The sequence below is a fragment of the Equus caballus genome, chromosome X (genome assembly GCF_041296265.1).
Source record: "Equus caballus isolate H_3958 breed thoroughbred chromosome X, TB-T2T, whole genome shotgun sequence".
Taxonomy (NCBI): Eukaryota; Metazoa; Chordata; class Mammalia; order Perissodactyla; family Equidae; genus Equus; species Equus caballus.
This window is the reverse complement of record NC_091715.1, coordinates 77723889-77745344: the sequence shown is the minus strand read 5'-3', so window position 1 is coordinate 77745344 and position 21456 is coordinate 77723889.

Sequence of the window (21456 nt, the reverse complement as noted above, 5' to 3'; positions counted from 1 at the left end):
TCTAGGGACTAGCATTGGAAATCTCCATGAACTCTATAATTTAATCCTGACCACCCTTGACACAGTTAGTGTTATCCCCATTTTATGGATAAGGAAAATGAGGAATAAAAAAACTGAGGAACAGACCCAAAATTACGTGGCTAGTAATGGAACTAGATTTAGTTTAAGTCCAGTCAACCTCCCTAAACCCATCTGCTATAGTCCCTCGTGGTGGCCCACCTCAGTTTACTTTTTCAACCTACTAAATAGTGTATTCTATTACTAATACTAATATTATTCTTACTCCTATTAACTTTCTATGCTTATTTAGAAAATAAAGGAACACTGAGGCCAAAATCATATTCTAATTGCTTTTCTCACCTTCTTGGTAATAGGAAATGTGCAAAATGAATGTCCTTGAAAAACTGTTGATGGCTCTGTGAATTCTTATATGTTGCAATTCTTTCTATTTAGTTGCACTGTACATGTATAAAAATGTAATTTGTGACAATAACATAAAAAGAGTGGGGATGGAGTTACAGAGTAGCAGAGATTTGTATGCTACTGAAGTTGCTAGCACCAATTCAAACCATATTATTGTAAATTTAGGGTGTTAAATGTAATCCCTAGGGTAAGCACAAAGAAAATAACTTTAAAAAATACACAAAGGAAATGAGAAGGGAATCAATTTTTTCACTATAAAAATATCTAAGCAAATATAAAAGAAGGTCATAATGGAGGAAATAAAGGATGAAAAAGATGTAAGACACACAGAAAACAAATTGCAAAATGGCAGAATTCCATCCTTATCAGTAATTACTTTAAATGAAAATGGATTAAAGTCTGCAATCAAAAAACAGAAACTGGAAAATGGATTAAAAAAACATGACTCAGCTCTATGCTGTCTACAAGAGACTCACTTTAGATCCAAAGTTGCAAATAAGTTGAAAGAAAAAGAATGAAACAAGAAATTCCACACAAATACTTATCAAATGGGATATGAGGCAGCTATATTATGATGAAATAAAGTAGTCTTTAAATCAAAAACTGTTATAAGAGACATGGAAGGACAGTATATGCTGATAAAAGGGTCAACACCTGAAAAAGATCTAACAATTATAAACATATGTACCAAACAACAAAGCCCAAAAATATATGAAGCAACAGTGACCAAACTGAAGGGAAAAATAGACAGTTCTACAATAATAATTGAAGACTTCAAAACACTAATTTAAATAATGGGTAGAACATCTAGATTGAAGGTTAATAAAGAAATAAAAGAGTTGAACAACACTCTAAACCAACTAGACCCAACAGACACGTATAGAACACTCTAATAGCAAAATGCACATTCTTCTCAAGTGCACTTTGGACATTCTCCCAGAATGACCATATGTTAGGCCACAAAACGAGTATCAACAAATTTTAAAAGATTGATAACATACAAGTATCTTCTGGAAAAGCAGTGGAATAAAGCTATAGAAAATAACATAAAGAAAACTGAAATTTTTTTTCTTAAAGATTGGCACCTGAGCTAACAACTGTTGCCAATCTATTTTTTTCTTTCTGCTTTTCCTCCCCAAATTCCCCTAGTACATAGTTGTATATTTCAGCTGTGGGTCCTTCTAGCTGTGACAGGTGGGACGCTGCCTCAACATGGCCCGATGAGTGGTGCCATGTCTGCGCCCAGGATCCGAACCAGAGAAACCCTGGGCTGCCGCAGCGGAGCACATGAAGTTAACCACATGGCCACGGGTCAGCCCCCTAAAAATTTTTAAAAACATGTGTAAATTAAACAGCATACAACCAATGAGTTTAAGAAGAAATCACTATAGAAATTAGAAAATAGTTTGAGAGGAACAAAAATGAAAATAAAACATGCAAAAACTTATGGGATCCAGCAAAGGCAGTATTCAGAGGAAAATTTATAGCAGTAAATGCCTACATTATAAAAGAGGAAAAATCTCAAATCAAAAATCTGACTCTATACTTGACAGAATTAGAAAAGAAAGAGCAAATCAAACCTGAAACTAGCAAAAGAAAGAAAATAAGAATTATAATAGGGATTTTAGAAATAGAGAAAATCACAAAACCCAAAACTAACCCTTTATAAAGATCAACAAAATTGGCAAATCTTTGGATAGACTGATTTAAAAAAAAGAAGGAATACACAAAAAGCTAAAATTAGATATGAAAGTGAACATTACCAACAACCCTAAAGAAATAAAAAGGATTATTAAAAAGTACTATAAACAATTGTACACCAGCAAATCAGATAACCTAAATAAAATGGGCAATTTCCTGGAAAGATACAAATTACCAAAACAGACTCAAAAATAAATAGAAAATCTGAACAGATCTATAAAAAGTAGCAAGATTAAATAAGTAATCAAAAACATCCCAGCAAAGAAAAGTCCAGAACCAGATGGTTTTACAGGTAAATTAAATCAAACATTTAAAGAATTATCACTAATCCTTCTCCAACTCCTCCAAAAAATGGAAGAGGGGGGAAAGCTGCCTAAATCATTCTATAAGATATGTATTACTTTGATAGCAACATCAGAAAAGACATCACAAGAGAAGAAAATTATAAACCAATATTTCTTATGAATATACATGAAAATATCCTCAACAAAATACCAGCAAACTGACTACAATAACATATTTAAAGGATTATACACCATGACCAAGTGGTATTTTCCCTGGAATGAAAGTGTGTTTCAACATAAGAAAATCAATAAACATAATACACCACATTCATGGAATGAAAAAATCCACACAATCATTTCAAATGATGTAGAAAAGGCATTTGACAAAATCCAGCACCATTTCATGATACAAACATATAGAAAACTAAGACTAGAAGAAAACTTCCTCAACATGATAAAGGGCATTTTTGGAAATCCCAGAGCTAACATCTACTCAATGGTGAAAGACTGAAAGTTTTCCCCCTAAGATCAGGAGTGATTCAAGAATGCCCACTTTTACTACTACTATTCAACATTGTACTAACAGTCCTAACAAGAGTGATTTGCAAGAAAAATAAATACAAGTATCCACATAAGAAAGAAAGAAATAAAACTATATTTGCAGATGGTGTGATCCTATATGTAGAAAATCCCAAAGAGTCCAGAAAAATGTTACTAAAGCTAATAAAATAATTCAGCAAAGATGCAAGTTACGGGATCCATAAACAAAAATCAGTTGGGTTTTCATTCACCAGCAATGAACAATTCAAAAAAGAAATTAAGAATACAATTCCACTTACAATAGCATCTAAAAGAATGAAATACCTAGGAATAAATTTATCCCTAAGAATATGAAAGTCTTGTATACTTAAAACTATAAAATATTGCTGAAAGAAATTAAATTAAAGAAGACAAATAAATGAATACACATCCTGTATTCATGAATTGGAAAACTTAATATTGTTAAGATGTCAATACCTCCCAAAGCAATCCCTTCATGATTGCAATGAGATTCAGTGCAATTCTATTAAAATTTGAAGAGCCTTTTGTGCAGAAATAAAAAAAAAAAACTGATCCTCAAATTCATATGGAATTCCAAGGGGCCCTCATAGCCAAAAAGGACAACAAATTTGGAGGACTTACTCTTCAGCTACAGAAATTAAAACAGTGTGGATAGACATAAAGACAAATGGAATACAATTGAGAGTCCAGAAACCAACCCATATATCAATGCCCAATTGATTTCAACAAGGGTGCCAATTCCTTTCAATGGCAAAAGAATAGTTTCTTCAGTGAGCGGTGCCAGGACTAGATTTCCATATGTGAAAGAATGAAGTTGGACCCCTACTTCACACTATATACAAAAAATAAAATCAATGAATTAATTACCTAAATATAAAAGCTAAAATCTTTGTAAGAAACAGGGATAAATCTTCATGGCCTGGGATTTGGCAATGAATTCTTATATATGACACCCAAAGCACAACTAACAACAACAAAAAGATAAATTGGACTTCATCAAAATTAAAATCTTTTGTGTATCAAAGCACATTACCAAGAAAATGAAAGACAACTTACAGAATGGGAGAAAATATTTACAAATCACATATTTGATAAGGGATTAACACAGAGAACATATAAAGAACACCTACAACTCAAAAGTAACAAAAAAAAATTTTTAATGGGCAAAGAGATTCTGGGAAGATAGTGGTGTAGGTGGACCCTGAACTCACCTCCTCCTATGGAAACAATAAATTTACAAGTACCTGTGGAACAATTTCCTCTGAGAGAGATCTGGAAACTGGATAAAAAGAACCCCTACAACAAGGAACAACACTGACAGGTGGAAGAGGCAGAAATATACCTCTCCTGAGGAAAAAACCACATCTGAGACACAGCGCTTCACAGCTGGAAGCAATCTTAAAGGTACAAAGCTTTTCCTGGAGGAGCAGGGGGATCTGAATGGGCAGTTCAGCACAACCAAGATGTGATCCCATAATACCTGGTTTTGCTAATTTTGAAAAGCAACAGGGTATATCCTCAGAAAAGCTATCAAACTTCAGAGAAAGGAAAACTTGCTCTTAAAGGGACACACACAGATTCACAGGTTCCGGAAATCAACGCAAAAACACAAGAAAAGTGCATAGTCTATTGGTAAAAGAGACTCGCTTACTAAGCTCTCAGCACATTTCAGAGAAGCAGGAGGCAGCTGGGCCCACTGCTCAGGGACTGAACACTGGCAGTAGCCATTATTGTGACCTACTTCAGTCTTGCTGACAGGGACGCTGGCAAACACCACTGGATTCCTTCCTCTAGCCTGTTCGTTCAGGAGTTTGCCTAGCCCACTAGTGCAGTGATTCAATTGAGCTCAGCCACAGTAGGTACCCCATCCCAAGGACTGGTCCTGCATACCAGCAAGCCAGTGTTGAACTTGTGGGCCTGCAAACGTGGGATGTGTGAGATCTCTAAAGCAGGGTGATTGGGTTTGCCTCAGCAGGGCATGCATGCAGGGCGGACCTGTGTTGGCAAGTTGTGTGGGCCCACAGGCAGTGGGGCATGTTGGCTGCAGCATACTTGTGTCCCTGGCCATTTCAAACAGCCACACAAGGGATCTACCTCACCATATAACACCTGAAATGATAGTGTGCTGCCATGCCCAGGGCCAATCTCTCCCATCAGCACTCCTGAGAGAGCCTACAACAGCTGTGTAATGCATAGAGCCACACTGGATTTTCACTGCAGCAATTGTGAGCCCCTGAGCCTAGCAACCAGCCAAAATGGGGACCTGACTCACATAATAGCAAAACAGGAGTAGTTGCGTGCTGTCAGAGCTCACCCAAACCAGCCAGGTCTTCCCCTGCCTAATAAAGTTACCATAGCAGCCACACACAGCTGGCCCAGGGATGAACCTAGACTACCTGTGTGCCTGGAGCAAGAACAACCCTGCCACAACAGAAGGGCATACATAACCCACATAGGGGACACTCCTGGAACATTTGGAACAGGTGACAAGAGGCAGGCACATTGCTAGGCCCCATTTCTTACATAAGTCTACATCTCCAAGATTGGCAGACATAGCTGATCTACCTAATACATAGATATAAGCACAAAGAAAGAGGCAAAATGACGAAGGAAAGGAATACATTCCAAATAGAGGAACAAGACAAATCCTCAGAAAATGAACTAAATGAAGCAAAGATAAATAATTTACCTGATAAAGAGTACAAATTAATAGCCATAAGGATGCTCAATGATCTTCAGAAAAGAATAGAAGAACACAGTGAGAACTTCAAGAAAGAATTGGAAAATATAAAAAAGAGAACCAATCAGAACTGAAGAATACGATAGTGGAAACGAAAAGTTCACTAGAGGGAATCAACAGCAGAGTAGATGACACAAAAGAAGAGATCAGTGATATAGATGAAAGAATAGAAGAAATAACCCAAGATGAACAGAAAAAAGAATTAAGAAGAACAAGCACAGTCTAAGGGACATCTGGGACAACATCACGTGTATAAACATCTATATTATAGGTGTCCCAGAAGGAGAAGAGGGAGACAAAGGGGCAGAGACCCTATTTGAAGATATAATCACTGAAAACTTCACTAACCTCAGGAAGGAAACAGGCATCCAGGTACAGAGGGTACAGAGAACACTAAGCAAAGTGACACCAAAGAGGCCCACATCAAGACATATTACAATTAATATGTCAAGAATTAAAGATAAAGACAGAATCTGAAAAGCAACAAGTTACATACAAAGGACCCTCATAAGGCTATCAGCAGACTTCTCAGCAGAAATTTTACAGGCTAGATGTGAGTGGTATGATAATTTCAAAGTGCTGAAGGAAAAAACCTATAGCCAAGAATACTGTGCCCAGCAAGGTTATCATTCAGAATGGAAGAAGAGATACAGAGTTTTTCAGACAAGCAAAAACTAAAGGATTTTATCACCAATAAACCAGCCTTACAAGAAATGTTAAAGAGACTTATTTAAGTGGGAAAGAGAAGACCACAAATGGGAATAAGAAAATCACTGGTAAAGGCAAATATACAGTAAAGCTAGCAGATCAACCACCTATGATGCTAATATGAAGGTCAAAAGACAAAAGTGCTAAAATTATCTATTTTCATAATAAGATGTTATGGGATACACACACACAAAAGAGGTTAAATATGATATCAAAAACATAATGTGGGGGGGAGTAAAAGTGTAGGGCTTATGGTGTGAGGTCAAAATTAAGACACTATCAAATTAATATAGATTTCTATTTACACAGGTTACTATATGTGAACTTCATAGTAATCACAAACCAGAAACCTAAAATAGATACAGAAAAAATAAAGAGAAAGTCACCCAAACTTAATACTAAAGAGATCCATCAAATCACAAAGGAAGAGAGCAAGAGAAGAAGAAAAGAACGGAGAAGAACTGCTAAAACATCCAGAAAAAGAACAAAATGGCAATAAGTACGTGCATATAAATAGCTACTTTAAATGTCAATGGATTAAATGATCCAATCAAAAGATATCAGGAAGCTGAATGGATTAAAAAATCATCAATATATGCTGCATATAAGAGACACTTCAGACTGCAAAAATCCCCAACAAAATATTAGCACATTGAATACAATACATTAAAAAGATCATACACCATGATCAAGTCATATTTACTCCAGGGACACAGGGGTGGTTCAACATCCACAAATTGATCAATCTGATACACCACATTAACAAAATGATGACTAAAAATCACAGGAACATCTCAATAGATACAGAGAAAGCATTTGACAAGACTCAGCATCCATTTATGATAAAAATTTTCAATAAAATTGATATACAAGGAAAGTACCTCAACATATTAAAGGCCATATATAACAAACACACAGCCAACATCACACTCAATGGTGAAAGAATTAAACTACCTTTTTAAGGAGAGCAACAAGGCAAGGATGCTCACTTTTGCCACTCTTATTTAAGATAGTATTGAAAGTCCTAGCCAGAGAAATCAGGCAAGAAAAAGAAATAAAGTGTATCTGAATTGGAAAAGAAGAAATAAAACTGCCAGTATTTGTGGATGACATGATTTTATATATAGAAAACCCTAAAGAATACACCAAAAAACTATTGGAAATAATAAATTAATACAGTAAAGTGGCATGGTATAATGTCGACATACAAAATTTAGTTGTATTTCTATACATTAACAACAAAGTAGCAGAAAGAGAAATTAAGAATACAATTCTATGTACAATCCCAATAAAAAAATTGCTCAGGAATAAATTTAAGCAAATGAAAGACCTATACACTGAAAGCTATAAAAGCATTGTTGAAAGAAATAGAAGACACAAAGAAATGGAAAAATATTCTGCACTCCTGGATTGGAGAAATTAACATAGTTAAAATGTCCATACTTCCTACAGCAATCTACAGATTCAATGCCATCCTTATCAAAGCCCCAACAACATTTTTCATGGAAATAGGACAAAGAATCCTAAAATTTATGTGGAACAACAAAAGACCCCAAATAGGCAAAGGAATTCTGAGAGGAAAGAACAAAGCTGGGGGTATCACACTTCCTGATTTCAAAATATACTGCAAAGCTATAGTAATCAAAACAGCATGGTGCTGGCACAAAAACAGACACACAGACCAATGCAACAGAATTGAGAGCCCAGAAATAAACCCACACATCTATGGACACCTAATTTTTGACAAGGGAGTCAAGAACATACAATGGAGAAAGGAAAGTGTTTCTTCAATAGATGGTGTTGGGAAAACTGGACAGCCACATGCCAAAGAATAAAAGTAGACCATTATCTTACACCATATGCTGAAATTAACTGAAAATGGATTAAAGATTTGAATGTAGGGCCTGAAATGGTAAAGGTTCTAGAAGAAAACAGGTAGTATGACCTTTGACACCAGTCTTAGCAATACCTTTTTGAATACCATGTCTAACCAGGCAGGGAAACCAAGGAAAAAATAAACAAATAAACATAAACAAATAAAAAAATAAATAAACATAAATAAAAATAAATAAATAAATAAATAAATAAACAAATGGGACTACATCAAATAGCTTCTTTACAGCACAGGAAAACGTCAACAAAATGAAAAGACAACCTGCCCATTGGGAGAAGATATTTGCAAATCATATATCTGATAAGTGGTTAATATCTAAAATATATGAAGAACTCATACAACTCAATGACAAAAAAGAGACAACCTAATTAAAAAATGGGCAAAGGATCTGAACAGACATTTTTTCAAAGAAGATATGCAGAGGGTCAACAGGCACATAAAAAGATGTTCAGCATCACTAATTATTAGTGCAATACAAATCAAAACCACAATGAGATATCACCTCACACCCATCAGAATGACTATTATTAAAAAGACAACAAATAAGTGTTGGAGATGATATGGAGAAAAGTGATCCCTCATACACTGCTGGTGGCAATGTAAACTGGTGCAGCCACTATCAAAAACAGTATGAGATTCCTCAAAAAAAATTGAGAATAGCATTACCATATGATCCAACTATTCCACTTCTGGTTATTTACAAAGCATCTGAAAACACAAATGCAAAAAGTTATATATATTCCTATGTTCATTGCAGCATTATACACAATAGCCAAGACTTGGAAATAACCTAAGTGCCCACCGACGGATGAATGGATAAAGAAGATGTGGTATATATATGCAATGGAATATTATTCAGTCATAAAAAAGATGGAATCTTGCCATGTCCGACAACATGGATTAACCTTGAGTATATTTTGCTAATCAAAATAAGTCAGGTGGAGAAAGTCAAATGCTGTATGATTTTGCTCATAAGCTGAAGATAAAAACAGCAAAAGCAGCCACAACAAACACATAGATACAGTGATTAGATAGCTGGTGACCAGAAGGAAAGGGAGGAGAGAGATAAGAAAAGGGAGTAATAGGGCACTTGTGTAGAGTGGCATATGGTAACTAATTTTGGGGTGGCGAACATGATATAGTCTAAACAGAAATTGAAATATAATGATATACACTTGAAATTTATATAATGTTATAAACCAATGCTACCTCAATAAAAACATTGGGTAAAGGGCTTGGATAAACATTTCTCAACAAAAGATATACAAATAGCCAATAAGCACTTGAAAAGATGTTCAACATCATTAGTCATTAAGAAAATGCAAATCAAATCCACAACTATATACCACTTCACACAAAGATGGGTATATTAAAAAAAAAATTGAAAATAAGAGTTGGCTAGAATATGGTAAAATTGCAAGCCTCCTACATCACTGATGAGCACGTAAAATGGTAAAGCTACTATGAAAAGACTGTTGTAATGCCTCAAAACTTTAAACAGAATTACCATATAAACCAGCAATTCAACTCCTAGATATATAATCAAAAGAATTAAAAACAGGAACTAAAACAGATACTTGTATGCCAATGTTCCTTGTAGCCTTACTCACAATAACCAAAAGGTAGAAACAACCTTAGTGTCTGTCATCAGAGCAATGGATTAACGAAATATGTTATATGTATTAAATGGAATATTATTCAGCCATAAAAAGGAATGACGTTCTTATAATGCTAAAATATGGATGAACCTTGAATATATTATGCTAATTGAAATAAGCCAGACAGAAAAAGATGAATATTGCATGATTTCACTTACACAAAATATCTAAAATACACAAGTTCTTAAAGACAGAATGTAGATTAGAGGCTACCAGAGACAATGGAGAAGGAGGAATAGGGAGTTATTGTTTAATGGTGCAGAGTGTCTGTTTGGAATAATAAAAAAGATTCTTAAATAGATAGTGGCGATGGTTGGACAATATTGTGAATTCAATTAATGCTATTGAATTGTATACTTAAAATGGCATATTTTAAGTTATATGTATTTTACCAAAATTTTTTTAAAATTTGCATTGTACCCACTTGTCATTATTTAGTTTTAAGAAATTTTTAAAATACTACTTGTAGGATCAATCACGTGATTGAAATATGTTAACAAAATTTCTACGTATTGAAATTCTGCTAAGTGAAACTTTCGCATTTGACTTTATATATCACATCCGATAAACACTATATTGTCAAGATCTTTATAGTTTTTTGTATATAAAACACCCTTAAGATATAGGAAACATTTTAATGAAATTTCTCTCTAAGGAAAATGATAAATTTTTATCAGTAATATATTTATACTTAAAAGCACTTGAATTAATTTAAACACATTTAAAATTAGTGTGATGTATCTTTTACAAAATTAAAACTGAAAATATATGATGTAAAAAAAAAATCTTAATGACCTGGAACCAAAACTTAAATGAGAATTTTTGCTGCACAAAGTTTTTGAGACAGGTGAATAACTATAGACATGTTAACAGTAAAAAGTAGAGAAAATGATACTCGAACCTCCAGGATGTCTAGGGCTCAGTATATATTTATATTCAAACATCTTCTGTATATATTTACATCTATAGTCTTCTACAATGAGAATGAAGTTTTCAAAATAATGCTCGTGAGGGTCTGTAAATCTTTAATTACACAGAAAGATTTGATTATATTCATTAGACTCTACCACTAAGGTTGGAAAGGGGACTCATACATTCTGGACAGATTTTCAACAAGAAACAAATTGAGATATATGAGACAAAATGAGTTTTCTCTTAAGTATGTTACTTGAAAATTCAATTAATCTCAAAGACATTTTTCACTTCTTTTCTCTCTCGATTCTTTCATTGAATCAGTCAATTAGTCCTATCAGTTCTCCCTTCAGATTTTATTATGTTGGTCCCTTGCTTTTCATTATCATCGCCATTGCCCTTAGTTCAGGTCTTCATTATCTCTTCCCTAGACTATCACAATAGCTTTCTTTTCCTCTCCTTACAATCCACCTTTCCCACTAAAATCTGAATTATCTTCATAAATCATCAGTCTCAACATGTTGCTCTGATACTCAAAAATCAGCAGCAATTGCTCAGTTGTCTAGCATGGTAATCAAAGCTCTATCAGTTTGGACCCAGTTTATATCTCTGGTGGTATCTCTCTGCTTTGGACTGAATGTTTGTACCCATCCTCAATTCATATGTTGAAGCCCTAATCCCCCACAATATAATTGTATTTGGAGACGAAGCCTTGGGAGGTAATTAGGTTTAGCTGAGGTCAAGGTGGGTCCCCCATGATGGGATTAGTGCTCTTATAAGAAGAGACATCAGAGAAATTATTCAGTCTTGCTCTCTCTCTCTCTGTTTCTCCCCACTATGTGAGGACACAGTGATAGTTTGGCCATTCTACACGCCAGGATGTGAGCCCTCATTAGGAACTGAATTGGCCAACACCTTGACCTTGGACTTCCCAACTTCCAGAACTGTGAGAAAATAAATTTCTGCCGTTTTAGCCACCTCATCTTTGGTATTTTGTTATAGCAGCCTAATCTGACTAATACAAATTTCAATACCAAGAGGTGAGATGCTGCTATAACAAATACCTCAAAATGGGGAAGGTGCTTTGGAACTAAGTAACTGGTAAAGGCTGGAAGTGTTTTGAGGTGCATGCTAGAAATAGAGATATTAAGGCAGTGCTGGTGAGGTCTCAGATCCAAATAAGGAACATCTTTTTGGAAGCTGGAGGAAAGGCAATCCTTGTTATAAGGTGGCAAATAACTTGGCTGAACTATGTTCTAGCATTTTGTGGAAGGTGAAAATTGTGAGCAATGAAATTGGATACTTAGCTGAGGAAATTTCTAAGCAAAATGTTGAAGGAATGGATTGGTTCCTCCTGACTGCTTATAGTAAAATGCAAAAGAAGAGAGATTATTTGAAGAAGAAATTGCTAAACAAAGAGGAACCAGAACTTGAAGATTTGGAAAATACTCAGCCTATCCATATTGCAAAAAAAAAAAAAAAAAAATGAGAAAGATGGTTCTGAAGAGAACACTAAGAGTGTGGCTGAAGAATCATTTGATAAAAAGATCATGAGTGTGACTCAGAGACTTAATCAGCCATCTCAGCAGGAGCCAGGAATAGAGATGGGATTATACCAGCAAGGACACCGCTAGTTTGAACTAAAGGGGACAGAGAAAGCAGGATATAATGAAAAGGCAATTCAGAGATCATCAGGGCTGCCACTCCCACCACAGGCAAAGGGGGAATGCTGTTTCCTCCTTAGTTTCAAAAAGTGGGGTGACCTCTCCTATTTCAGTGGGTCAGGAAGATATAACCCAGTACTCCAGGAGTGGGGCCTCCCTGGCAGATAGCCACTTGAGTGGGGCTCATGCAGAGAGTAGAAGGGACAGAGCCTCCCTACAGAGCCATGGGAGTAACACTGCTGCCCCAGAGGGCCTGGAAGGCAGAGTATCAAACAAAAGAGGATTATTCCTGAGCCTTAAGGTCTAGTGGAACTTGCCTTGCTAGATTTTAGATTTACTTGGGACTCCTCGTCTCTTTCTTCCTTCCAATTTCTCCCTTTTGGAATGGAAATGTCTATCCTATATCTATCCAACATTACATTTTGGAAGCAGATGACTTGTCTGGTTTCACAGGTTCACATCTGAAGAGAAGTTGAACCTCAGGATGAATCATGCCTCTACTCTCACACATATTTGGTTTAGATATTGCTTGAATGAGACTTTGGTCCTTAGACTTTAGAATTGATGTTGGAATGAGTTAAGACTTTTGGGGCTATTGGGATGGAATTAATGTATTTTACATGTGAGAAGAACATGAATTTGGGGGGGCCAGGAGTGGAATAATATGGACTGAATGAGTCCCCACAAAATTCATATGTCAAAGCCCTATCCCCCAGTGTGAGGGTGTCTGGAGATGGGGTCTTTGGGAGGCAATTAGGATTAAATGAGGTCATGAAGGTTGGACCCTCATGATGGGATTAGTGCCCTTATAAGAAGCGACACCAGAGAAGTCGCTGTCTTTTTCTCTCTCTCTGTCATGTGAGGAACAGCAGAGAGAAGAAAGCAGCTTTATACTAGTTATGAAGACAGTTTTCACTAGGAAATGAATCAGCTGGCAGCTTGATCTGGACTTCTCAGCCTCCAGAACTGTGAGAAAATAAATTCCTGTCCTTTAGTCACCTGTCTACAATATTTTGTTATGGCAGCCTGAGCTGACTAATATACTCCCCTAACTACTTCTTTACTCTATATACCCCTAGTCACATGGATTGATGTTCCATCCTCCGATACAAGCTGTCCCTTTATTCATGCTCTTCTGTCAACCTCAACTGCCCTCCATTGACTCAGTTTATCCAAATCCTCCATATCCTTTAATCCTACCTCAAATATTACTACCTTCTCTATAAAGCCTTTTCAATCTACAAACTCAGAATTGATTCATTTATTCTTTAATCCCTTCAGTGATTTATATCGCTAGAATAACACTCAATTGGTTATAGTTTATATCCAAGATGCTTTAAAGAGGTCTGTCAGACCCATTAAACTATAATCACCTTGAAGGCAAAATGTTCAGTTCCTGTGTCTCCCTATAATTTGTAGCACAGAGCATACTTACAAAAAGCAGGTACAAATATTTGTGGAATTGACTAAATCCTTTATTTCCCGAACTTGGACATTAATGTAATTTCACTGTATATTTTGTTTACCCTTGTGTCCTTTGTTCAGCATAAAAATTGTGGCTCTCAATGATGAAGTGCTAAAGAGCTCTAGCCCAGATGGCTTCTAAGGAAAAGCTCTTTTTCATGGTCGTATATATACATACAGGGCTGGCATCATGGGTGTGCAACCTGTACCGTTGCACAAGACCCCATGCATAGAAGGGCTCTATGGTTGATTTAAAGTTCTGCTGTCAGTGTCTTGGAATTCTTAATAATTTTATCTTAGAACTGTGTTTTCTAAGTGAAATCTAATGGGACAATGGAGCATACTTGTGAGTAAGGGTGAAACATTTCATTATAACACAATCCTCAATAAAATGGTATGCAGGAAGAGGCAGGTCTTTCTTAACCTGACTCAAAAGAAAAACAAAAGATTTATTATAAGGTTATAAAACTTCCCTGTTGTAGCAAATAACACTATACAGTTCTGTTACACAGCACTGCCAAAAAAAGATAAACATGTGACTTTATGAAAGCATTCTTCCAACAATTCATTTGAGTCTGTCAGATATCCCTTAAAGTGGAAAAATCATACATAAATAAACAAACTGAAAAAACCTATCCTAGTAAAAGTTAATTGAATCTTTATTCCTCTGGAAAACCCAACCCTACAGGGGACGAAAGAAGCTTTGGGGATGGGGGTCCGGGGGTGGAATGAGAAGTCTTTTGAAGCAGAGTTGGGTTGTATGGGGGAGGAATAAGGTATCAGGGTAAACTGGTGTTGGTGGAGAGAGAATTCACACAGCAAGAGAACAATCTGGGAAGAACTGAGGTGAGAAAGGGGCACAAAAAGTGAAATGGGGATGTATCATTGCAATGTCAGCAAAGGCCCTTGCAACAGGAAAGCTGTGAGTGCCCCTCGTAGTCTTCCTTCTATGACTTACTGCTACTCAGATGTGATTGCTGCATTGAAGAGCATTACAAGAATGCATGGAGTACTTAATTGTGCCTGTTCCCATTCTCTAATATTTCTACCTTTATTATTATGGTCCCAAAGAGTTCATTAATATTTACTTCATACTTTCTAATTGAAAGTATTGTCGGGGAATTGGCAAGATTGGGTTTCAGTATTAAATAATTTTGCCAAGTTGTTCTGCTCTGCTTGCTGCTCTGTTGGTTTCCCAGTTATTTCATTTCTCCTGTAGCTATACTGCCAGGGTGGGGGAATCAGAGCAGCTCAAAAGTCAACACATCAGCATCTCAAATAAGTAGAAATCCATGGCTTTGTTGCATAACTGCACATTCCCTGTGTGGAAGAGCAATGAGATGATGTATTGGATATTTTCCCATGATACACTTCTGTCTCAAATACCAGATGGGCTGGTTGGACACATAAAATGGAGCTACCATTTGTATATTGCCTCTTTTGCATGTCCTATTTTATATCAAAAACTTTTTAATCCTATCTTTTCTCTCTCATAATATAATTATAAGCCTTCTCATTTAAAATATTGCATAAGAGTAAGTCGTTATGGCAATATATTTAAGAAAATAATTCAGAACCACTGATGATAATATCTGTCCAAGTTTGTAATTGAGAAGTTCTATTTTAAAGGTGTCAGGAAAAACACCTTAGCTTATAAATTCCTAGACAAAGTCTCAGATTAAGGAACATTTCCTTCAAGGCAAATTTAAAAGCTAGATATATGAAATGGACATTTTCAGGATTTTGTATCAATGTAGCTATTAAAAGGAGTTCTTGATTTCTTTTTTCTTCTTTTTTTTTTTTCCTGAGGAAGATTAGCCCTGAGTTAACTGCTGCCAATCCTCCTCTTTTTCCCGAGGAAGAATGGCCCTGAGCTAACATCTGTGCCCATCTTCCTCTACTTTATATGTGGGACGCCTGCCACAGCATGGCTTGCCAAGCAGTACCATGTCCGCACCTGGGATCCAAACCGGCGAACCCCGGGCCGCTGAAGCATAACGTGTGCACCTAACTGCAGCGCCACCTGGCCAGCCCCTGGAGTTCTTGATTTCTGGAATTGTATTTTTATTTCTCTGAAAGACTTAGGGCCGTATAAACCTGAAGGACTTTGAAATGTTAGATAGTAATTTGAGCATACGTTTTTTGTTATGAATTTTAAAGAGTTGAAGATGAGGGCCTGACAGCTCTGGAAAGTCATAGTATATTTGTATCTCATATGCAGTGGAGAAGAGTGGTATTAATATTGGTTTCAGATTTGTGTCCTTATCCCCATTACTCCTCTTTCCCCCACACCACTTTCCTGGATAGAAAGAAAGAAGAGGAGGTGGGGACATAATTTGTGGGTGCCTGACAGTACTTTCGGCTCTTTACTGATGTTTGATAATTTAGCTCCTTTATCCTTTCCGTCAGATTCATTTCTGGTCCATGTGCATTGCAAAGCCATGGAAGTTTTAAAATATTTCTTGAGTGACAATTTAGGAGTGACATGTTTCTCTTGTACTACTTTCTTCAGAGTCAGGAGAAATGGGTTTCATTATGAAGTGAAAAACTTTTTTTTCTTCTTTTTCTTTCTCACTTGCCCTCTCTCTCTTTCTTTCCCTTCCTTCCGTCTGTCCTTCCTTCCTTTCTATCTTTTCTTCTTTCTTTTTTCAGTTTTCTTTCCCTGGAGGCACTTCTATATGCCATCCACACATAACAGTCACGAAGGAAAATAGGTAAGAAATGGAAAGTGGCTTCACATTAAGAGTGTTCCTCTCAAATATGATGTCCTATTTTTCTACAAGACTGCCATTCTTAATCATTTCTTCTATTTTTCTTTATTTTGGTATTTTTCTTGACATAACATTATCATATACAATATCATTAAGGACAGCTATGGGATGAAACAATGCTAAAAACATTCAGATTTCCAGGGTGGGGGAAAGACACCGTGCAATTGTCCCTTTTACTTGGCAGGAAGAGGGACTCAGACACTTCTGTGCCTGTGGTTTTCCATTTTAAACAGACTTTCTAGCTTCTCTGTTTGATGCCTATTTTCCCACTTCCTTTTTTCCCCTAATGTGTTGATTTTATTTCCATTGTAATGATAAAAAACTAAGGGAGGGAAACAGGGCTGCCCTCTTTGTTATTTATTTCTCCCCTGGCTATCAGATGTCTTAGTTTTCAGATGCAGTTTTGAGTACTATGGTTGCAACTGCCAGTCTCTCAGCAGATCTTTTGCTTTGAGGAAAAAAAGCATTTTACTTAAATATTAAAAGGTGTCTTCAAGTCTTTCCATATGTATGCTTTTCATCCATTTTGATATGGAAATATGTCCTCTTGGTTTCAGAAGAGTGTGTCTTTGCAAATGAGCAGAAAGGAACTGTCATGATGATTTTGGCATTGTCTCTGTTAGTGGAACTGAAAGAAAAAAGAATGAAACAAAAAAAAATGCATGTAGTTTGATCAATTTTGTCCAACAGAGGTACAAGTACAAACACGGATTACCCTTTAGTTTCACCTTTTCCAAGAAAACTTCCCTAACCACCCCACCTTCACTGATACCGGCTTCCTCCAAGTTCCTGTGTTGCCAGATGTGTATATAAAGCAATTTTAGGACAATATAATTTGCCCAAGGTTACATAAAAGTTAAGCCACAGAGCTGGGATTTTAACTCAGGTGTATGGCGTCAGAGCCTGCCTGAACTTTTAGCTACCATTCTATACCACCTTTCTATGGCTGGTCCTCTGATATCAGGAAAAACATTCAGTAAATTTATAGCTCTGGAAGAAAATAAAATAAGGGATTCTGTACATGTTGGTTTGCTTTCACCACATAATTTCCTTTTAATCAAACTATGCTCTGCTGTCAATGGCTGTAAAGTGTATTGATTCAAGGGACGAGGAGTGTTATCTGAGAAGTACTCAGATACCGATGCTTCAACTTACTTTTAAATTTTCTTGGTATTTGCTGGCAGTGGAAAGATTAAGGAGAGAGATGGTGACAGGAATTGGAGGAGTGTTCCTGGTCAGGGTTATTTTGAAAGACCTAAGGGCAGAAGAAATGGAATTAGCCATATAAGCCTGTCTGAAAACACTACTGAGCCATAGAGGAAACCAATTTCTCTAGCTTACTCTAGCTTGGTTAGTGGTCTTTGTTCCTCATTAATACTTTGTTTTGCTTTCCAGTTCACTGATATTTGTAGCTTTTAAAATTATTTTATTGAGGTCATTTTGGCTTATAACATTGTGTAAATTTCAGGTGTACATTATTAGATTTCAATTTCTGTATAGACTACATTGTATTTACCATCGATAGTTTAGTTTTTATCTGTCACCATATGTATGTACCCCTTTACCCCTTTTACCCTCCCACCTCTGGTAACCACCAATCTGTTCTCTTTATCCATATGTTTGTTCATCTTTGATATATGAGTGAAATCATATGGTATTTCTCTTTCTTTGTCTGACTTATTTCACTGAGCATATTACTCTCAAGCTTCATCCATATTGTCACAAATAGTACAATTTTGTCTTTTTTTGTAGTTGAGACTTTTTAAATCTAATCTCCCTACTCTCCTACCTCACTTCTCAGGATAGCACAATGTTTTTGAAATGCTTTAAAGTTTCTAAAAGATTGCCCCGGGGAATTGCCCCTATCACCTCTTTACTTTTACTTTTCCCAGCCCTCTTACAGGAAAGAAAAAGAACTGGTGAAAAAATTGTGAAGTTTTAAATAAAAGGAAGGAGGAGGAAATGACCATCTACAAGTCAATGCTTATATATGCTGAGTGACAGAAATGAAAAGCACGCTTCTTTTATAACATTCAAACTGATTACCTGACTTTAGTATTTCTAGGTCTCAGCTATCTGGTCCAGCTCTGCTGCTTCATAACTGTTTTACTTCGAGAAAATCCATTCTTCTTCTTCAGGCCCTTTTCCTCATTGATAAATGAGATGGTTAGAACAGCCAATCAAAAGACCCCTCAAATGCATTGATGTGGTGGTTCTTTCATGTTACAGTAAGCCCCAGCAGGGAACTATCCATGAGTATTTGTAACTTGTACTTAATTTCACTTTCTAATGTCAATCTATGCCCTTACACACACATATCACCATGGAAAAAGAAATTATAATAATAGCTAATGCTTAAAGTGGTCTTCACGATGTAAACAGCAACATTCTAATCAATTCCCAGGTGTTTGGCCTTCACAACAACCCTAGGAGATCAGCACTAACATTACCTTCATTTTACAGCTAAGGAAACCCACCTCCACAGGACAGGCTGAAACACTTGACCAAATTCACATAACTAATAAGTGGCAGAGTTACAATTTGAACTCAGCCAACCTGGCTCCAGAGACTATGCACTCAACTACTGTAGTACGTTGACAACATTTCTTGATAATAGTTAGAAAAATAGCAAATGCTGATTTCAAAAGATGCAAAATGAGATGTCAAATAGCAAATTTCTAAACCCTCTTCAAATGTTCAGCTGTTTCTGCATTGCTTTCCTTTCCTGAAAGTTAAAAGCAAGCACACATTATTGAACTTTTGTTTGTTTGTTTTACATTTTCAAATATACCTTAATGGGACATGGTAAAACCTCATAAGGGATTGGATTGTGCAGGGCAGATTTCATCCATCCATTTGTAAATAGTCACATCCTAGTATGGAGAACAGGTTGACTCTTTAAACATGGCTGATCTGCCTATTTGCAACTGAGCTTTTGTCTGAAAATAGGTCATAATGTAACATGTGTAATGTAAATGTGTAAAAGTCACGTAAGTTTAACCTTTTTTACAAAGCTATTGGCCTTGGTTTTTTATAACAGAAAAAATACATTTACAACTAAATTAAATCTCTTCAATCAAAGAACATACAAAAGCCTCTTGCTCTCTAGTACTTAGGTAATGCCCAATCCCTGATAGCGGATTTCAATGACAGGTGAAATTGCTTAATTCAAAGTGATTTCATACACACACGGTTCACACACTCCATTTCCCCATTTACTATTCTTTTGGAGATACTTAAAGGGCACTGTGATCTCTTTACCACACCTCCCCCAGGTTGCTTTTAGGTTCACATTTACTAGTAACTATTTTACAAGGGACGAGATCAGATTAAGGTCAAGTAGTGATAATTATGATCACTCTGGCTGGCTAAGTCTACACACACACAGTGAAGTGGATAATTGAGACAACTATCAATATAATCCAAGGCAAAAAAAGAATTATTGCTTCAATCATCTGGCTATTTCAGAAGAGTGTGTTTTGAACTGAATTGCCTACCTAATTGCTTCAATTTTCCACTTTGCTTTGTGCAGCGTGTCCCCAAGTTGCTAGGGTGCTGAGCTGATGAATATACCTCCCCAAACCTACTGTTTTCCTCCTTCCATTTACCAATTTTTGTGCTAGGCTGTCCTTTTAAAAATCAAGTCTTCAGGGGGAATTCTACGTTGTTTCAGACTTAGAGATTGGAATTCCAATGTGACCTTGAGCAGTTAATGGTAACTTTCAGGATCCTATGGAAAATTTAATATTCTTGTAGGACTCCTCCAGTTCTGACATTCCGTGGATGATTCTATCTCATCAAACTAGGCTTAGAGAAGTCTGGACAAACAGTGAAGTTTAGTGTCAGGCCGCTTCTATCCAAACAGTTGACACGCATGCTGATGATGGTGGACACTGACAGTGTGGCTGGATCCTCATCTCCAGAGCTGCAGGCCCAGGAACAATCTCCCCTTCGCTGCAGAGCCTTTCTGGCCACTGCTCTGCTCTGCAAGTTTGGCTAGGAAAGCAACATCATTTTCAAGAGAAAAACATTCCGTGTGTTTGTGGATACATGCATTAGAGTGTCTGCTGCTGCTCCTGCAAAGCATTTCCTTTCCAGAGCAGCGACTGTTAACAGGCAGCAGAAACTAGCTGCAAGGAACACCAAGGGGAAAGTGAAAGGTTAAAGAGTCTAGAGGAGTTGCCCGAAGGTGTCCAATACTTATTAAATGAAACTGTGAAGCTTATTTTCAAAGAGCTCTGTTTCAGAGACCTGTTAATGAGTTGAATTCATTTTCAATGCCAATTACTTGGAGTCCAAGTTTCTACAGTAGCCTGCTGTTAGTCTCTCATGTAAACACTATCAACTGCTTATGTAGCTCTTTTGGAACCAAGCAGACTAAATAGCTGAGCTAGGTTTCACTTGCAAATAGAAGACTGTATTAGTAGATTTTTCACCCTTACCTTGGAAAGGTGGTCATTGAACAAATTTTGTCTTCCTAGGTTCAACTTGACCAGATAATATGTTAATGAGTTTGTTGATGAGCTGTAAGCATATTGGTAGAATTTCCCAAACTGAGTTGACAGGCATATTTGTACGTACTGTCTTAACCATCTTGGAATCATTTGACTGTAGAGGGAAAATTGATGGGACATGCCCAGACTATATTCAAATGACTCATGATGCTATCTGAACAA